Source organism: Pongo pygmaeus, chromosome 7 (assembly GCF_028885625.2).
Source record: "Pongo pygmaeus isolate AG05252 chromosome 7, NHGRI_mPonPyg2-v2.0_pri, whole genome shotgun sequence".
Classification (NCBI taxonomy): domain Eukaryota; kingdom Metazoa; phylum Chordata; class Mammalia; order Primates; family Hominidae; genus Pongo; species Pongo pygmaeus.
Genome location: NC_072380.2, coordinates 55,485,475 through 55,504,605, shown reverse-complemented (window position 1 = coordinate 55,504,605; position 19,131 = coordinate 55,485,475).

Sequence of the window (19,131 nt, the reverse complement as noted above, 5' to 3'; positions counted from 1 at the left end):
CCCTATTCTGGGGCTCCGCCCGGATGTCCACGAGTGCTGAGGCCTGGTTGTGCATCTGGGGCACGCAGAGCCCGAAGCTCTGGGCAGGCTGATGAGAGGGCAGTGGGAATTCTGGAGCCTCGAGGGCCGCCTCTTCGGCCACCTTCTTGGCTTCTGGGTATGCAGGAGGGAACCAGCAGGGAGCTGTGGCTCGCAACATCTTGCTGCCTTCGGGAACACCGACCTGGCTCTGCTCCACTCCCAAATGGCGGCTTGCCTCGTGGGGCGCCTCCTCGGCCACCTTCTTAGCTTCTGGGTATGCAGGTGGGAACCAGCAGGGAGCTGTGGCTCGCAACATCTTGCTGCCTTCGGGAGCACCGGCCTGGCTCTGCTCCTCTCCCAACTGGCGGCTTGCCTCGAGGGCCGCCTCCTCGGCCACCTTCTTGGCTTCTGGGCATGCAGGTGGGAACCAGCAGGGAGCTGTGGCTCGCAACATCTTGCTGCCTTCGGGAACACTGACCTGGCTCTGCTCCTCTCCCAAATGGCGGCTTGCCTCGTGGGCCGCCTCCTCGGCCACCTTCTTAGCTTCTGGGTATGCAGGTGGGAACCAGCAGGGAGCTGTGGCTCGCAACATCTTGCTGCCTTCGGGAGCACCGGCCTGGCTCTGCTCCTCTCCCAACTGGCGGCTTCAATGAGTGGCGCGGCCGCCCCGCCTCACCTTTATACAGGCAGAGGGCAGAGTGGGTGGGACTTCCCCTTCATTGGATTGGTGCTTCAGTCTAGTCACACTGAACCTCATCTTCCACGAGACTTCAGCTTGGGAATTCCTCAGGGGGTCCGCCCATGGAATCAACTGGAATTCCCGGTTGCCAACCTTGGAGCTAGGTTCCTTTTCTTAAGTTAATTGACTGTCCCTGCACAGCAGTCCTATAATAGCGAGTGGAATTGGGCTACCTAGGATTAAATTAAGGTTCAGGGAGGTTGGTCAGCTTGCTGGGCCCACACAGCAACCCATGGAGCCAGGACTGGGCCAGCAGTCTGCTGCATGCTGGAGGGCATGCCTCTCTCTGGGGCTGCCTTTCCCTGCTCTGTGCACTCCTCCACTGTGGGCAAACTGAAGACAGGAAGTGGACCGCATCCACTTCTTTCCCAGGATTTGGGCAATATTCAGTACAGGGGGTCTTCCGAAAGTTCATAGAAAATGTACATGGTGAGAAATCTATGCATGGATTTCAATTCGTTTTCACTAAAATAAACATGTACTAACTTCTTACAACCTTTCTGAACTGGATCTCATTGGAGGCACTAAGAAGGATGAGACATCCACTGAAAAGGCCTCCTATCAGTGCAACTTGAATTCCGCTAAAATTGCAGCAAGAGCAAACATCCAATTGACGGTGAAGCTTGGGTGGAAGAATGAAGAAATCATTGATGTTTGAAGAAAAGCTTCTAAGGACACTAGCCCAAAGAAATCAACTCTTTACGGAGGTATGGCTTGTTTCAAGAAGAGATGAGAAGATGTGGAAGATGAATCCTGCAGTGGCTGTGAAAATCATTGTGCCCAGATCAGCCGCAGTGACGACGAGAGCTATCAGTGGAAATTTTCAACAGGAGGGATCACGATCCTGGGGCACCTGTTTGACAAATTGTAACCGGAATTTGGAACATGGCTTTGCCAATATGATCCTGAAGACAAAGCGTCATCAAAGCGATGGCTACCAAGAGATGGCAGTGGTCCAGTCAAAGGAAAAGGAGGGCAGACCAAAGGCAACATCATGGCATCAGTGTTATGGGACGCTCAAGGCATTTTGCATGTTGACTTTCTGAAGAGCCAAACATCTGCTTATTAGGAGAGTGTTTTGCGAAACTTAGACAAAGCTTTGGTAGAAACATGCTGGGAAAGTCTCACTCGAGTCCTTTTTGACCACATCAATGCTCTGCTCATTCCTCTCGTCAAACAAGGGCCATTTTGTCAGTTTCAATGGGCAATCCTTAGGAATTCACCTTCCAGGCTGGTTTCGTTCCTTCCAACTTCTTTTTGTTTCCTCATGAAAAAAAGTCTCCTTGCCTTGCTTGGAAAGATGAGAGAAAGTCTCGTTGCCTTGCTTGGAAAGATGAGAGATGAGATCCTCCTCTTGTCTCCCAGGACAGAATGGTCAGACTTGAGTTTCCTTTCTCCTCACTCTTGTCTTCCTTGAGGGAGCTGCTGTGCCAGACAGAACTGCTCCCGTGTCTAGACACTGGTAGACTCGTTGAAGATCCGCACAGGCAATCCTCCGTGGGGTCAAAGTGGAAGGATTTATTTCTTTAGAGCTCAGTAGTCCACATCCTGACGCGCACCTTCACCAGGCCAGGGTGGGGAAAAGGAGGGTGAAAGGGGGTGGCTCAGAGCCCGCTTCTTCAGCTTGGGGGTATCCTGGGAGGAACCGTTGTCCAGTGAGCAGGTCTTCGTCTCCACCAAATTCCCTAGGGGGAAATTTCTGGCAGCCCTTCTTGTTCAGCAGCTTATTGGGGCCAGGTGGACCTCGGCTAGTCACGAGCCGGAAGGCCTTTCCCAATTTCAGTTAGTTTTGCAAGTTGCCTAGTTGACTATTGACCTCATTATCCAGAACAGCAAAGGGACGAGGGGTGAGAAGAGTGGCCGTCTGGGTTTGCAGCTTATTGCTGCCTTATAGGAGTTGTGCAGTCATCGGGTGTGTGGAACTCCACCTGGCTGATCGGTGGGAACGCCTCCACAAACTCGCTAAATTCAGTAGCTTTTGCCTTCCAAGATTCATTTGCCCAATGTAGAATGCTTTAAACGAACGAGCATGAAGAGTGCTGGGCCGGAAAGTGACGATACGGATGGTGGGGGCTCCTCGGAGTAGAGGAGTAGAGTTTTACTATGATAAGTAGGAGGCAAATAACAAGGAGCTGAACGTGATGCATAATAAACGAAGCACACACTCACGAAGCTCCATACCAACTACATTCAAATGGTAATCATGATATTTGGAAATACAACTTAATGGGAAATCATTAAGTAATCTCATCCAACTTTCTTTAGTGGGTGGCAGGGCTATGGAGGGGAAACAGCAATGGTTCTGGTACCTCCTTAACTTTCTTCCATTCAATTCACCCAACAAGCCTCCAGAGAAGATATTACTGCTTTGATATTACAAAGGGAAAGACAGGTATGGCATCTCTAAAGAGCACAATGTTCTAGGACTGGGATGACTTGAAATCCACACACACACATTTCTGAGAGAATTTTGCCATAAGGTACCTTACACCTTACTGTAAACTTATTTTACAATAAGTCTTGAACATCATTCCAAGTTACCATTTGGAAGAGTTTCCTCCATTTGGTTTTGTTCTAGCTGCATAGTATTCTTCTGTAAGGATGAACGTACTCTGATTTAGTTAGCCAGCCTCTTACTGATGTACAATTAAGTCGTTTTTAAATCTTTCACTCTTGAAAATCTTGTTTCTCACACTTAAATATTTGTATCCAATAAAGAGTTGAAGTAGAATTGTTGGAGTTCGAGACCAGCCTGGCCAACATGGTGAAAACCCATCTCTCCTAGAAACACAAAATTGGCCGCACATGATGGGACATGCCTTTAATCTCAGCTGAGGCAGGAGAATCACTTCAGCCTGGGAGGCAGAGGTTGTAGTGAGCCGAAATCATGCCACTGCACTCCAGCCTGGGGAACACGAGCGAAACCATATCCCCCCCAAAACAATAATAATAAATGTATATCTATCTATCTCTCTATCTATATAGGTACATATATCCAATAGAATCCTATTCAGCCTTGAAAAAGAAAGAAATCTTATCATTAGCAACATGAATGAGCCTAGAGGATGTTCTACTGTGTGAAATAAAGCAAAGGCCAGACACAGTGGCTCAGGCCTGTAATCCCAGGACTTTGGGAGGAGAAGGGAGGAGGAAGAGTTGAGCCCAGGAGTTGGAGATCAACCATCTCTACCAAAAATACAAAAATTAGCCAGGTGTGGTGTTGGACGCCTGTAGTCCTAGCTACTCAGGAGGCTGAAGTGGGAGGATCTCTTGACCCCGGGAGGTGGAGGCCGTGGTGAGCCGTGTTTGTGTCACTGTACTCCAGCCTTGGTGACAGACTCCGACACTGTCTGAAAAAATACATCAATACATCATAAAGTTTTAAAAAGCAAACACAGAAATACAAATACTGCACGATCTCACTTCTATGTGCAATGTAAAAAAGTGGAACTCAGAGTCGTAGAGAGCAGAACGCTGCTTACCCGAGGCAGGGGCCGGGGAGGGATTGGGAGATGTTAGTCTAATGATACAAAATTTCAGATACGAATAGTTCTAGAGATATGTTGAACAGCACGGCAACTACAGTGGGTAACTATGTACTGTATACTTGAAATGTGCTATCAGAGTAGATTTGAAACATGTTCTCATCACCATAAAATCAGTATGTGAGGAAACGAATGTGTTAATTAGCTTGATTTTTGTGTCATTCCACAATGTATACATATATGAAACATCATGTTGTACACCATAAATATATATCATTTTTATTTGTCAATTTAAAATGACAATTTAAATAAATTATAAAAATAAAATGAAATAACGTACACTGCAAAAGACTTTTATCTATTAAATCTCCAGAGAAGAACTCTAAGTTATAAAGGAAAGTAAAATTCCAGGAACGGTGAAATCCATCAGAAATGCCCTTCTTCAGCGCTTTCTGAAATTTGTCTGACACACTGGAAATCCAGTTCTTCACTAAGTCAGTGTTCTGGAAGTGTTAGTGTGTGTGTATATACGTGTGCGTGGGCTCACATACACAAATTAAATGAATGGAAATGTAAGCATCCAGATTATCAGTTTAATTTAGTTATCTATACATACACACACACACACACTCACACACCGAAAACATTGACAAAATCAGCCATTCCACCAAAACTAGCTGCTTAGTGTCTCATCTCTCATTGAAGATTCCAAATAGAAACGTGGATTTAAAGAGGCATGGTGGTTCATTCTCTCTTGGAGCCCTGTTGGAAGTTGACTGACTGATTCAGACATTGTGTTTGCTCTTGCTTCCCTGGTTCTTTGAATTGGGACGTGAGGGTGTCCATTTTAGATCTTTCCTGCTTTCTCTTGTGGGCATTTAATGCTATGTTTCCCTCTACACACTGCTTTCAATGTATCCCAGAGATTCTGGTATGTTGTGTCTTTGTTCTCATTGGTTTCAAAGAACATCTTTATTCTGTCTTCATTTCGCTATGTACCCAGTAGTCACTCAGGAGCAGATTGCTCCGTTTCCGTGTAGTTGAGCGGTTTTGAGTGAGTTTCTTCATCCTGAGGTCCAGTTTGACTGCCCTGTGGTCTGAGAGACAGTTGGTTGTAATTTCTGTTCTTTTGCATTTGCGGAGGAGTGCTTTCCTTCCAACTATGTGGTCAGTTTTGGAATAAGTGTGATGTGGTGCTGAGAAGAATGTATATTCTGTTGATTTGGGGTGGAGAGTTAATGTAGATGTCTATTCGGTCTGCTTGGTGCAGAGCTAAGTTCTGTTCCTGGATATCCTTTTCAACTTTCTGTCTCGTTGATCTGTTTCATGTTGACGGTGGGGTGTTAAAATCTCCCATTGCTATTGCGTGGGTGTCTAATTATCTTCTGATGACACTTGAAAGGTCAAGAAGTAGAAGCGCAAATAAGTTATGCGTCCAATATGACAAAGTTAGTAAGTGGTGGAATTGGAATGGGAACCCAGATGTCTAACTCCAGAGCCTAAGCGCTTGAGCCACCTCACAGTGGTGCCTCTAGAGAAAACCAGGTAAGCGCACATTCAAAAGCAAAGGACTTTCAGTTGTTTTTAGCTTTTTTTTTTATTTTTAATTTTTAACTTCATACAGACATTTATTCTGCGCCTGCCCCGGGGGCGGGGGAAAAATCGGGTGGGGGAGGGGAGGTTCAGACAGCCCCACAGAAGGGGAAGAGGCCCAAGAACGAAGACGATCAGGAGGCTGGTGGGCCTGGGGGCTGGCCTTGTTGTCAGAGGCCGCGGTAGTCCAGGTGGGCTGGGGGAGGCTAGTGGTGGAAGGCCAGAGGTCTGGGAGGGGCAGAGGGATGGGCACAGGCGCCAGGGGCGGCGGCAGGGTCTCCGGGGACTGGGAGTGGCGGCTGGGGCCTCGGGGAGCCCATTGGTGGAAGGACAGAGGTCTGGGAGGGGCAGAGGGATGGGGACAGGGACGACGGCCCGCGGCAGGGACTCCGGGGGACTGGGAGTCCGGGGTCGGGGTTAGTCTTGGCTTTTGGCCCTCTCCTGCCGCCGGCTGCTCCAGTTTCTTTCGCTTTGCGGCGAGGTGGACAGGGCTAGCTCTCGGGATCGATGGCAGTTTGGGAAGAGGCCTGGGGCTCAGGACAGGCCAGGGCGGCGGGAGAGGCGGACCGGTGGCGTGGCTGGATCTGGGCGCGCTGTCGAACCTTCCACATCGCCAGCTGCAGGCAGGCGTTTGCGTCCTCGCTGGAGTTGTGGCCGTCCTGGCTGTCCTGGATGATCTGTCCCAGGTAGTCGGCCGCGAGATTCCTGAGGGAACGCTTGTAGGGGAAACCCAGGTAGTGCGGGAAGAGCACGGCCGTGTCCACCACGGTGCTGTGGATCAGCTTGAGGGCCAGCAGATCGCTCTCCAGGCTGTGCCCGATGAGGATGGTTTGGGCGCTGAAAAAGCTCAGCAGGATGGCTTGGACTTCGGGCAACGTGACGCTCGTCTTGGCGACGTCGGCCTCGGTCACTCCGGAAAACCTGGTGTTGTAGTCCACGATCTCGTTGTCGGGCTTGACGAAGGTGTCGTACACCACTTGCATGTCGGCGTCCACCACGGTGACGCGGGTCAGCTCCAGGCCATGCGTGGTGTAGCACATCTCACAGTCCAAGGCGTAGATTCCTGGATAAGCGTCTGTGGAAAACTCTTTCTTGAAGGTCTTCACGAAGCCATGGAGGCTCTCCTTGCGGCCGTCCCGCACGTGCTGCTTTGCCACCTGGCAGCCCACTGAGCCAGGAGGAGCTGCACAGCAGGTGTACTGGCTAACCCGGCCTCCAGCCACTTGGCTGGAGCGGACCCGCCCCCAGTGATAATAACACAACTGGTCGCGTAGACAGCGGCCCGAGGAGGACACCAGGTAGTCGGTGCCACAACGGCAGCAGACCCTGCAGGAGGAGTCGCCGGGCCCCTTCCCCTGGCCAGTGAAGAGGACGGCGCCTCCGGGCCGCTCGGGGTGCGGGAAGGGGTAGCCGTTCTCCTTGAGCTGGTCCTGGGTGAGCAGGAACTCCTGGAGGCGGCTGTACAGGGCGGCCCTGCTGAGGCCCGGCATGGAGCTGGGGGTCAGGCCCTTCAGTCTCTTGAGGGTGTTCAGGACCACATTCAGGTACATGTTCTTGTTGGGGCTGCAGTCGTAGGCCACCTTCTCCTCGTTCAGCGCCTTCTCCTCGGCCTCCTGCTGGGAGGCGCAGAACTTGAGACACTCTTTGGTGAACAGTTGGAGATAGCCTCGGCAGATGACGGTGGGGACTTGGCAGCGAGACCTTCGGAGGATAATGGGTTTCCTCCAAGTCGGTAAGGATGGAGGACGGACGATTCGCTTAGAGCTGAGTGTGGTGGAGGTCTTGCATGCCCTCCCCCGTCTGTTGCGACCAGTCTTCCGTGGCTGTGTGCCGACCCTGGAGCCATTGGAGCGTTGGCTGCTGCCGGCCACCCGGGTTCTCTTGGCATCGGTGCGACCTGCGACCAAGCAGGTGCTGGGAAAGTGGGCGATCCTCTTCCTCTCCCTGGGGGCTGAGATGCGGACTCCACAGGGCCTCTCTGTCAGCCTTGGGGCGGCTGGCAAGCAGCAGGCCGACCCCTTCTTCGCGGGGAGGTACCAGGCCTCCGTCGCCATCTTGGGACACGCTGGGGGCACCGCCGGACCCCTATTCTGGGGCTCCGCCCGGATGTCCACGAGTGCTGAGGCCTGGTTGTGCATCTGGGGCACGCAGAGCCCGAAGCTCTGGGCAGGCTGATGAGAGGGCAGTGGGAATTCTGGAGCCTCGAGGGCCGCCTCCTCGGCCACCTTCTTGGCTTCTGGGTATGCAGGAGGGAACCAGCAGGGAGCTGTGGCTCGCAACATCTTGCTGCCTTCGGGAACACCGACCTGGCTCTGCTCCACTCCCAAATGGCAGCTTGCCTCGTGGGGCGCCTCCTCGGCCACCTTCTTAGCTTCTGGGTATGCAGGTGGGAACCAGCAGGGAGCTGTGGCTCGCAACATCTTGCTGCCTTTGGGAGCACCGGCCTGGCTCTGCTCCTCTCCCAACTGGCGGCTTGCCTCGAGGGCCGCCTCCTCGGCCACCTTCTTGGCTTCTGGGAATGAAGGTGGGAACCAGCAGGGAGCTGTGGCTCGCAACATCTTGCTGCCTTCGGGAACACTGACCTGGCTCTGCTCCACTCCCAAATGGCGGCTTGCCTCGTGGGGCGCCTCCTCGGCCACCTTCTTAGCTTCTGGGTATGCAGGTGGGAACCAGCAGGGAGCTGTGGCTCGCAACATCTTGCTGCCTTCGGGAACACCGGCCAGGCTCTGCTCCTCTCCCAACTGGCGGCTTGCCTCGAGGGCCGCCTCCTCGGCCACCTTCTTGGCTTCTGGGCATGCAGGTGGGAACCAGCAGGGAGCTGTGGCTCGCAACATCTTGCTGCCTTCGGGAACACCGACCTGGCTCTGCTCCTCTCCCAAATGGCGGCTTGCCTCGTGGGCCGCCTCCTCGGCCACCTTCTTAGCTTCTGGGTATGCAGGTGGGAACCAGCAGGGAGCTGTGGCTCGCAACATCTTGCTGCCTTCGGGAGCACCGGCCTGGCTCTGCTCCTCTCCCAACTGGCGGCTTCAATGAGTGGCGCGGCCGCCCCGCCTCACCTTTATACAGGCACAGGGAAGAGTGGGTGGGACTTCCCCTTCATTGGATTGGTGCTTCAGTCTAGTCACACTGAACCTCATCTTCCACGAGACTTCAGCTTGGGAATTCCTCAGGGGGTCCGCCCATGGAATCAACTGGAATTCCCGGTTGCCAACCTTGGAGCTAGGTTCCTTTTCTTAAGTTAATTGACTGTCCCTGCACAGCAGTCCTATAATAGCGAGTGGAATTGGGCTACCTAGGATTAAATTAAGGTTCAGGGAGGTTGGTCAGCTTGCTGGGCCCACACAGCAACCCATGGAGCCAGGACTGGGCCAGCAGTCTGCTGCATGCTGGAGGGCATGCCTCTCTCTGGGGCTGCCTTTCCCTGCTCTGTGCACTCCTCCACTGTGGGCAAACTGAAGACAGGAAGTGGACCGCATCCACATCTCTCCCAGGATTTGGGCAATATTCAGTACAGGGGGTCTTCCGAAAGTTCATAGAAAATGTACATGGTGAGAAATCTATGCATGGATTTCAATTCGTTTTCACTAAAATAAACATGTACTAACTTCTTACAACCTTTCTGAACTGGATCTCATTGGAGGCACTAAGAAAGATGAGACATCCACTGAAAAGGCCTCCTATCAGTGCAACTTGAATTCCGCTAAAATTGCAGCAAGAGCAAACATCCAATTGACGGTGAAGCTTGGGTGGAAGAATGAAGAAATCATTGATGTTTGAAGAAAAGCTTCTAAGGACACTAGCCCAAAGAAATCAACTCTTTACGGAGGTATGGCTTGTTTCAAGAAGAGATGAGAAGATGTGGAAGAAGAATCCTGCAGTGGCTGTGAAAACCATTGTGCCCAGATCAGCTGCAATGACCACGAGAGCTATCAGTGGAAATTTTCAACAGGAGGGATCACGATCCTGGGGCACCTGTTTGACAAATTGTAACCGGAATTTGGAACATGGCTTTGCCAATATGATCCTGAAGACAAAGCGTCATCAAAGCGATGGCTACCAAGAGATGGCAGTGGTCCAGTCAAAGGAAAAGGAGGGCAGACCAAAGGCAACATCATGGCATCAGTGTTATGGGACGCTCAAGGCATTTTGCATGTTGACTTTCTGAAGAGCCAAACATCTGCTTATTAGGAGAGTGTTTTGCGAAACTTAGACAAAGCTTTGGTAGAAACATGCTGGGAAAGTCTCACTCGAGTCCTTTTTGACCACATCAATGCTCTGCTCATTCCTCTCGTCAAACAAGGGCCATTTTGTCAGTTTCAATGGGCAATCCTTAGGAATTCACCTTCCAGGCTGGTTTCGTTCCTTCCAACTTCTTTTTGTTTCCTCATGAAAAAAAGTCTCCTTGCCTTGCTTGGAAAGATGAGAGAAAGTCTCGTTGCCTTGCTTGGAAAGATGAGAGATGAGATCCTCCACTTGTCTCCCAGGACAGAATGGTCAGACTTGAGTTTCCTTTCTCCTCACTCTTGTCTTCCTTGAGGGAGCTGCTGTGCCAGACAGAACTGCTCCCGTGTCTAGACACTGGCAGACTCGTTGAAGATCCGCACAGGCAATCCTCCGTGGGGTCAAAGTGGAAGGACTTATTTCTTTAGGGCTCAGTAGTCCACATCCTGACGCGCACCTTCACCAGGCCAGGGTGGGGAAAAGGAGGGTGAAAGGGGGTGGCTCAGAGCCCGCTTCTTCAGCTTGGGGGTATCCTGGGAGGAACCGTTGTCCAGTGAGCAGGTCTTCGTCTCCACCAAATTCCCTAGGGGGAAATTTCTGGCAGCCCTTCTTGTTCAGCAGCTTATTGGGGCCAGGTGGACCTCGGCTAGTCACCAGCCGGAAGGCCTTTCTCCATTTCAGTTTGTTTTGCAGTTGCCTAGGTGACTATTGACCTCATTATCCAGAACAGCAAAGGGACGAGGGGTGAGAAGAGTGGCCGTCTGGGTTTGCAGCATATTGCTGCCTTATAGGAGTTGTGCAGTCATCGGGTGTGTGGAACTCCACCTGGCTGACCGGTGGGAACGCCTCCACAAACTCGCTAAATTCAGTAGCTTTTGCCTTCCAAGATTCATTTACACAATGTAGAATGCTTTAAACGAACGAGCATGAAGAGTGCTGGGCCGGAAAGTGACGATACGGATGGTAGGGGCTCCTCGGAGTAGAGGAGTAGAGTTTTACTATGATAACTAGGAGGCAAATAACAAGGAGCTGAACGTGATGCATAATAAACGAAGCACACACTCACGAAGCTCCATACCAACTACATTCAAATGGTAATCATGATATTTGGAAATACATCTTAATGGGAAATCATTAAGTAATCTCATCCAACTTTCTTTAGTGGGTGGCAGGGCTATGGAGGGGAAACAGCAATGGTTCTGGTACCTCCTTAACTTTCTTCCATTAAATTCACCCAACAAGCCTCCAGAGAAGATATTACTGCTTTGATATTACAAAGGGAAAGACAAGTATGGCATCTCTAAAGAGCACAATGTTCTAGGACTGGGATGACTTGAAATCCACACACACACATTTCTGAGAGAATTTTGCCATAAGGTACCTTACACCTTACTGTAAACTTATTTTACAATAAGTCTTGAACATCATTCCAAGTTACCATTTGGAAGAGTTTCCTCCATTTGGTTTTGTTCTAGCTGCATAGTATTCTTCTGTAAGGATGAACGTACTCTGATTTAGTTAGCCAGCCTCTTACTGATGTACAATTAAGTCGTTTTTAAATCTTTCACTCTTGAAAATCTTGTTTCTCACACATAAATATTTGTATCCAATAAATAGTTGAAGTAGAATTGTTGGAGTTCGAGACCAGCCTGGCCAACATGGTGAAAACCCATCTCTCCTAGAAACACAAAATTGGCCGCCCATGATGGGACATGCCTTTAATCTCAGCTGAGGCAGGAGAATCACTTCAGCCTGGGAGGCAGAGGTTGTAGTGAGCCGAAATCATGCCACTGCACTCCAGCCTGGGGAACACGAGCGAAACCATATCCCCCCCAAAACAATAATAATAAATGTATATCTATCTATCTCTCTATCTATATAGGTACATATATCCAATAGAATCCTATTCAGCCTTGAAAAAGAAAGAAATCTTATCATTAGCAACATGAATGAGCCTAGAGGATGTTCTACTGTGTGAAATAAAGCAAAGGCCAGACACAGTGGCTCAGGCCTGTAATCCCAGGACTTTGGGAGGAGAAGGGAGGAGGAAGAGTTGAGCCCAGGAGTTGGAGATCAACCATCTCTACCAAAAATACAAAAATTAGCCAGGTGTGGTGTTGGACGCCTGTAGTCCTAGCTACTCAGGAGGCTGAAGTGGGAGGATCTCTTGACCCCGGGAGGTGGAGGCCGTGGTGAGCCGTGTTTGTGTCACTGTACTCCAGCCTTGGTGACAGACTCCGACACTGTCTGAAAAAATACATCAATACATCATAAAGTTTTAAAAAGCAAACACAGAAATACAAATACTGCACGATCTCACTTCTATGTGCAATGTAAAAAAGTGGAACTCAGAGTCGTAGAGAGCAGAACGCTGCTTACCCGAGGCAGGGGCCGGGGAGGGATTGGGAGATGTTAGTCTAATGATACAAAATTTCAGATACGAATAGTTCTAGAGATATGTTGAACAGCACGGCAACTACAGTGGGTAACTATGTACTGTATACTTGAAATGTGCTATCAGAGTAGATTTGAAACATGTTCTCATCACCATAAAATCAGTATGTGAGGAAACGAATGTGTTAATTAGCTTGATTTTTGTGTCATTCCACAATGTATACATATATGAAACATCATGTTGTACACCATAAATATATATCATTTTTATTTGTCAATTTAAAATGACAATTTAAATAAATTATAAAAATAAAATGAAATAACGTACACTGCAAAAGACTTTTATCTATTAAATCTCCAGAGAAGAACTCTAAGTTATAAAGGAAAATAAAATTCCAGGAACGGTGAAATCCATCAGAAATGCCCTTCTTCAGCGCTTTCTGAAATTTGTCTGACACACTGGAAATCCAGTTCTTGACTAAGTCAGTGTTCTGGAAGTGTTAGTGTGTGTGTATATACGTGTGCGTGGGCTCACATACACAAATTAAATGAATGGAAATGTAAGCATCCAGATTATCAGTTTAATTTAGTTATCTATACATACACGCACACACACACTCACACACCGAAAACATTGACAAAATCAGCCATTCCACCAAAACTAGCTGCTTAGTGTCTCATCTCTCATTGAAGATTCCAAATAGAAACGTGGATTTAAAGAGGCATGGTGGTTCATTCTCTCTTGGAGCCCTGTTGGAAGTTGACTGACTGATTCAGACATTGTGTTTGCTCTTGCTTCCCTGGTTCTTTGAATTGGGACGTGAGGGTGTCCATTTTAGATCTTTCCTGCTTTCTCTTGTGGGCATTTAATGCTACGTTTCCCTCTACACACTGCTTTCAATGTATCCCAGAGATTCTGGTATGTTGTGTCTTTGTTCTCATTGGTTTCAAAGAACATCTTTATTCTGTCTTCATTTCGCTATGTACCCAGTAGTCACTCAGGAGCAGATTGCTCCGTCTCCGTGTAGTTGAGCGGTTTTGAGTGAGTTTCTTCATCCTGAGGTCCAGTTTGACTGCCCTGTGGTCTGAGAGACAGTTGGTTGTAATTTCTGTTCTTTTGCATTTGCGGAGGAGTGCTTTCCTTCCAACTATGTGGTCAGTTTTGGAATAAGTGTGATGTGGTGCTGAGAAGAATGTATATTCTGTTGATTTGGGGTGGAGAGTTAATGTAGATGTCTATTCGGTCTGCTTGGTGCAGAGCTAAGTTCAGTTCCTGGATATCCTTTTCAACTTTCTGTCTCGTTGATCTGTTTCATGTTGACGGTGGGGTGTTAAAATCTCCCATTGCTATTGCGTGGGTGTCTAATTATCTTCTGATGACACTTGAAAGATCAAGAAGTAGAAGCGCAAAAAAGTTATGCGTCCAATATGACAAAGCTAGTAAGTGGTGGAATTGGAATGGGAACCCAGATGTCTAACTCCAGAGCCTAAGGGCTTGAGCCACCTCACAGTGGTGCCTCTAGAGAAAACCAGGTAAGCGCACATTCAAAAGCAAAGGACTTTCCGTTGTTTTTAGCTTTTTTTTTATTTTTAATTTTTAACTTCATACAGACATTTATTCTGCGCCTGCCCCGGGGGCGGGGGAAAAATCGGGTGGGGGAGGGGAGGTTCAGACAGCCCCACAGAAGGGGAAGAGGCCCAAGAACGAAGACGATCAGGAGGCTGGTGGGCCTGGGGGCTGGCCTTGTTGTCAGAGGCCGGGGAAGTCCAGGTGGGCTGGGGGAGGCTAGTGGTGGAAGGCCAGAGGTCTGGGAGGGGCAGAGGGATGGGCACAGGCGCCAGGGGCGGCGGCAGGGTCTCCGGGGACTGGGAGTGGCGGCTGGGGCCTCGGGGAGCCCATTGGTGGAAGGACAGAGGTCTGGGAGGGGCAGAGGGATGGGGACAGGGACGACGGCCCGCGGCAGGGACTCCGGGGGACTGGGAGTCCGGGGTCGGGGTTAGTCTTGGCTTTTGGCCCTCTCCTGCCGCCGGCTGCTCCAGTTTCTTTCGCTTTGAGGCGAGGTGGACAGGGCTAGCTCTCGGGATCGATGGCAGTTTGGGAAGAGGCCTGGGGCTCAGGACAGGCCAGGGCGGCGGGAGAGGCGGACCGGTGGCGTGGCTGGATCTGGGCACGCTGTCGAACCTTCCACATCGCCAGCTGCAGGCAGGCGTTTGCATCCTCGCTGGAGTTGTGGCCGTCCTGGCTGTCCTGGATGATCTGTCCCAGGTAGTCGGCCGCGAGATTCCTGAGGGAACGCTTGTAGGGGAAACCCAGGTAGTGCGGGAAGAGCACGGCCGTGTCCACCACGGTGCTGTGGATCAGCTTGAGGGCCAGCAGATCGCTCTCCAGGCTGTGCCCGATGAGGATGGTTTGGGCGCTGAAAAAGCTCAGCAGGATGGCTTGGACTTCGGGCAACGTGACGCTCGTCTTGGCGACGTCGGCCTCGGTCACTCCGGAAAACCTGGTGTTGTAGTCCACGATCTCGTTGTCGGGCTTGACGAAGGTGTCGTACACCACTTGCATGTCGGCGTCCACCACGGTGACGCGGGTCAGCTCCAGGCCATGCGTGGTGTAGCACATCTCACAGTCCAAGGCGTAGATTCCTGGATAAGCGTCTGTGGAAAACTCTTTCTTGAAGGTCTTCACGAAGCCATGGAGGCTCTCCTTGCGGCCGTCCCGCACGTGCTGCTTTGCCACCTGGCAGCCCACTGAGCCAGGAGCAGCTGCACAGCAGGTGTACTGGCTAACCCGGCCTCCAGCCACTTGGCTGGAGCGGACCCGCCCCCAGTGATAATAACACAACTGGTCGCGTAGACAGCGGCCCGAGGAGGACACCAGGTAGTCGGTGCCACAACGGCAGCAGACCCTGCAGGAGGAGTCGCCGGGCCCCTTCCCCTGGCCAGTGAAGAGGACGGCGCCTCCGGGCCGCTCGGGGTGCGGGAAGGGGTAGCCGTTCTCCTTGAGCTGGTCCTGGGTGAGCAGGAACTCCTGGAGGCGGCTGTACGGGGCGGCCCTGCTGAGGCCCGGCATGGAGCTGGGGGTCAGGCCCTTCAGTCTCTTGAGGGTGTTCAGGACCACATTCATTTACATGTTCTTGTTGGGGCTGCAGTCGTAGGCCACCTTCTCCTCGTTCAGCGCCTTCTCCTCGGCCTCCTGCTGGGAGGCGCAGAACTTGAGACACTCTTTGGTGAACAGTTGGAGATAGCCTCGGCGGATGACGGTGGGGACTTGGCAGCGAGACCTTCGGAGGATAATGGGTTTCTTCCAAGTCGGTAAGGATGGACAACGGACGATTCGCTTAGAGCTGAGTGTGGTGGAGGTCTTGCATGCCCTCCCCCGTCTGTTGCGACCAGTCTTCCGTGGCTGTGTGCCGACCCTGGAGCCATTGGAGCGTTGGCTGCTGCCGGCCACCCGGGTTCTCTTGGCATCGGTGCGACCTGCGACCAAGCAGGGGCTGGGAAAGTGGGCGATCCTCTTCCTCTCCCTGGGGGCTGAGATGCGGACTCCACAGGGCCTCTCTGTCAGCCTTGGGGTGGCTGGCAAGCAGCAGGCCGACCCCCTCTGCGCGGGGAAGTACCACGCCTCCGTCGCCATCTTGGGCCACGCTGGGGGCACCGCCGGACCCCTATTCTGGGGCTCCGCCCGGATGTCCACGAGTGCTGAGGCCTGGTTGTGCATCTGGGGCACGCAGAGCCCGAAGCTCTGGGCAGGCTGATGAGAGGGCAGTGGGAATTCTGGAGCCTCGAGGGCCGCCTCCTCGGCCACCTTCTTGGCTTCTGGGTATGCAGGAGGGAACCAGCAGGGAGCTGTGGCTCGCAACATCTTGCTGCCTTCGGGAACACTGACCTGGCTCTGCTCCACTCCCAAATGGCGGCTTGCCTCGTGGGGCGCCTCCTCGGCCACCTTCTTAGCTTCTGGGTATGCAGGTGGGAACCAGCAGGGAGCTGTGGCTCGCAACATCTTGCTGCCTTCGGGAACACCGGCCTGGCTCTGCTCCTCTCCCAACTGGCGGCTTGCCTCGAGGGCCGCCTCCTCGGCCACCTTCTTGGCTTCTGGTCATACAGGTGGGAACCAGCAGGGAGCTGTGGCTCGCAACATCTTGCTGCCTTCGGGAACACCGACCTGGCTCTGCTCCTCTCCCAAATGGCGGCTTGCCTCGTGGGCCGCCTCCTCGGCCACCTTCTTAGCTTCTGGGTATGCAGGTGGGAACCAGCAGGGAGCTGTGGCTCGCAACATCTTGCTGCCTTCGGGAGCACTGGCCTGGCTCTGCTCCTCTCCCAACTGGCGGCTTCAATGAGTGGCGCGGCCGCCCCGCCTCACCTTTATACAGGCACAGGGCAGAGTGGGTGGGACTTCCCCTTCATTGGATTGGTGCTTCAGTCTAGTCACACTGAACCTCATCTTCCACGAGACTTCAGCTTGGGAATTCCTCAGGGGGTCCGCCCATGGAATCAACTGGAATTCCCGGTTGCCAACCTTGGAGCTAGGTTCCTTTTCTTAAGTTAATTGACTGTCCCTGCACAGCAGTCCTATAATAGCGAGTGGAATTGGGCTACCTAGGATTAAATTAAGGTTCAGGGAGGTTGGTCAGCTTGCTGGGCCCACACAGCAACCCATGGAGCCAGGACTGGGCCAGCAGTCTGCTGCATGCTGGAGGGCATGCCTCTCTCTGGGGCTGCCTTTCCCTGCTCTGTGCACTCCTCCACTGTGGGCAAACTGAAGACAGGAAGTGGACCGCATCCACATCTCTCCCAGGATTTGGGCAATATTCAGTACAGGGGGTCTTCCGAAAGTTCATAGAAAATGTACATGGTGAGAAATCTATGCATGGATTTCAATTCGTTTTCACTAAAATAAACATGTACTAACTTCTTACAACCTTTCTGAACTGGATCTCATTGGAGGCACTAAGAAAGATGAGACATCCACTGAAAAGGCCTCCTATCAGTGCAACTTGAATTCCGCTAAAATTGCAGCAAGAGCAAACATCCAATTGACGGTGAAGCTTGGGTGGAAGAATGAAGAAATCATTGATGTTTGAAGAAAAGCTTCTAAGGACACTAGCCCAAAGAAATCAACTCTTTACGGAGGTATGGCTTGTTTCAAGAAGAGATGAGAAGATGTGGAAGAAGAATCCTGCAGTGGCTGTGAAAACCATTGTGCCCAGATCAGCTGCAATGACCACGAGAGCTATCAGTGGAAATTTTCAACAGGAGGGATCACGATCCTGGGGCACCTGTTTGACAAATTGTAACCGGAATTTGGAACATGGCTTTGCCAATATGATCCTGAAGACAAAGCGTCATCAAAGCGATGGCTACCAAGAGATGGCAGTGGTCCAGTCAAAGGAAAAGGAGGGCAGACCAAAGGCAACATCATGGCATCAGTGTTATGGGACGCTCAAGGCATTTTGCATGTTGACTTTCTGAAGAGCCAAACATCTGCTTATTAGGAGAGTGTTTTGCGAAACTTAGACAAAGCTTTGGTAGAAACATGCTGGGAAAGTCTCACTCGAGTCCTTTTTGACCACATCAATGCTCTGCTCATTCCTCTCGTCAAACAAGGGCCATTTTGTCAGTTTCAATGGGCAATCCTTAGGAATTCACCTTCCAGGCTGGTTTCGTTCCTTCCAACTTCTTTTTGTTTCCTCATGAAAAAAAGTCTCCTTGCCTTGCTTGGAAAGATGAGAGAAAGTCTCGTTGCCTTGCTTGGAAAGATGAGAGATGAGATCCTCCACTTGTCTCCCAGGACAGAATGGTCAGACTTGAGTTTCCTTTCTCCTCACTCTTGTCTTCCTTGAGGGAGCTGCTGTGCCAGACAGAACTGCTCCCGTGTCTAGACACTGGTAGACTCGTTGAAGATCCGCACAGGCAATCCTCCGTGGGGTCAAAGTGGAAGGACTTATTTCTTTAGGGCTCAGTAGTCCACATCCTGACGCGCACCTTCACCAGGCCAGGGTGGGGAAAAGGAGGGTGAAAGGGGGTGGCTCAGAGCCCGCTTCTTCAGCTTGGGGGTATCCTGGGAGGAACCGTTGTCCAGTGAGCAGGTCTTCGTCTCCACCAAATTCCCTAGGGGGAAATTTCTGGCAGCCCTTCTTGTTCAGCAGCTTATTGGGGCCAGGTGGACCTCGGCTAGTCACCAGCCGGAAGGCTTTTCTCCATTTCAGTTAGTTTTGCAGTTGCCTAGGTGACTATTGACCTCATTATCCAGAACAGCAAAGGGACGAGGGGTGAGAAGAGTGGCCGTCTGGGTTTGCAGCATATTGCTGCCTTATAGGAGTTGTGCAGTCATCGGCTGTGTGGAACTCCACCTGGCTGACCGGTGGGAACGCCTCCACAAACTCGCTAAATTCAGTAGCTTTTGCCTTCCAAGATTCATTTACACAATGTAGAATGCTTTAAACGAACGAGCATGAAGAGTGCTGGGCCGGAAAGTGACGATACGGATGGTAGGGGCTCCTCGGAGTAGAGGAGTAGAGTTTTACTATGATAACTAGGAGGCAAATAACAAGGAGCTGAACGTGATGCATAATAAACGAAGCACACACTCACGAAGCTCCATACCAAGTACATTCAAATGGTAATCATGATATTTGGAATTACAACTTAATGGGAAATCATTAAGTAATCTCATCCAAC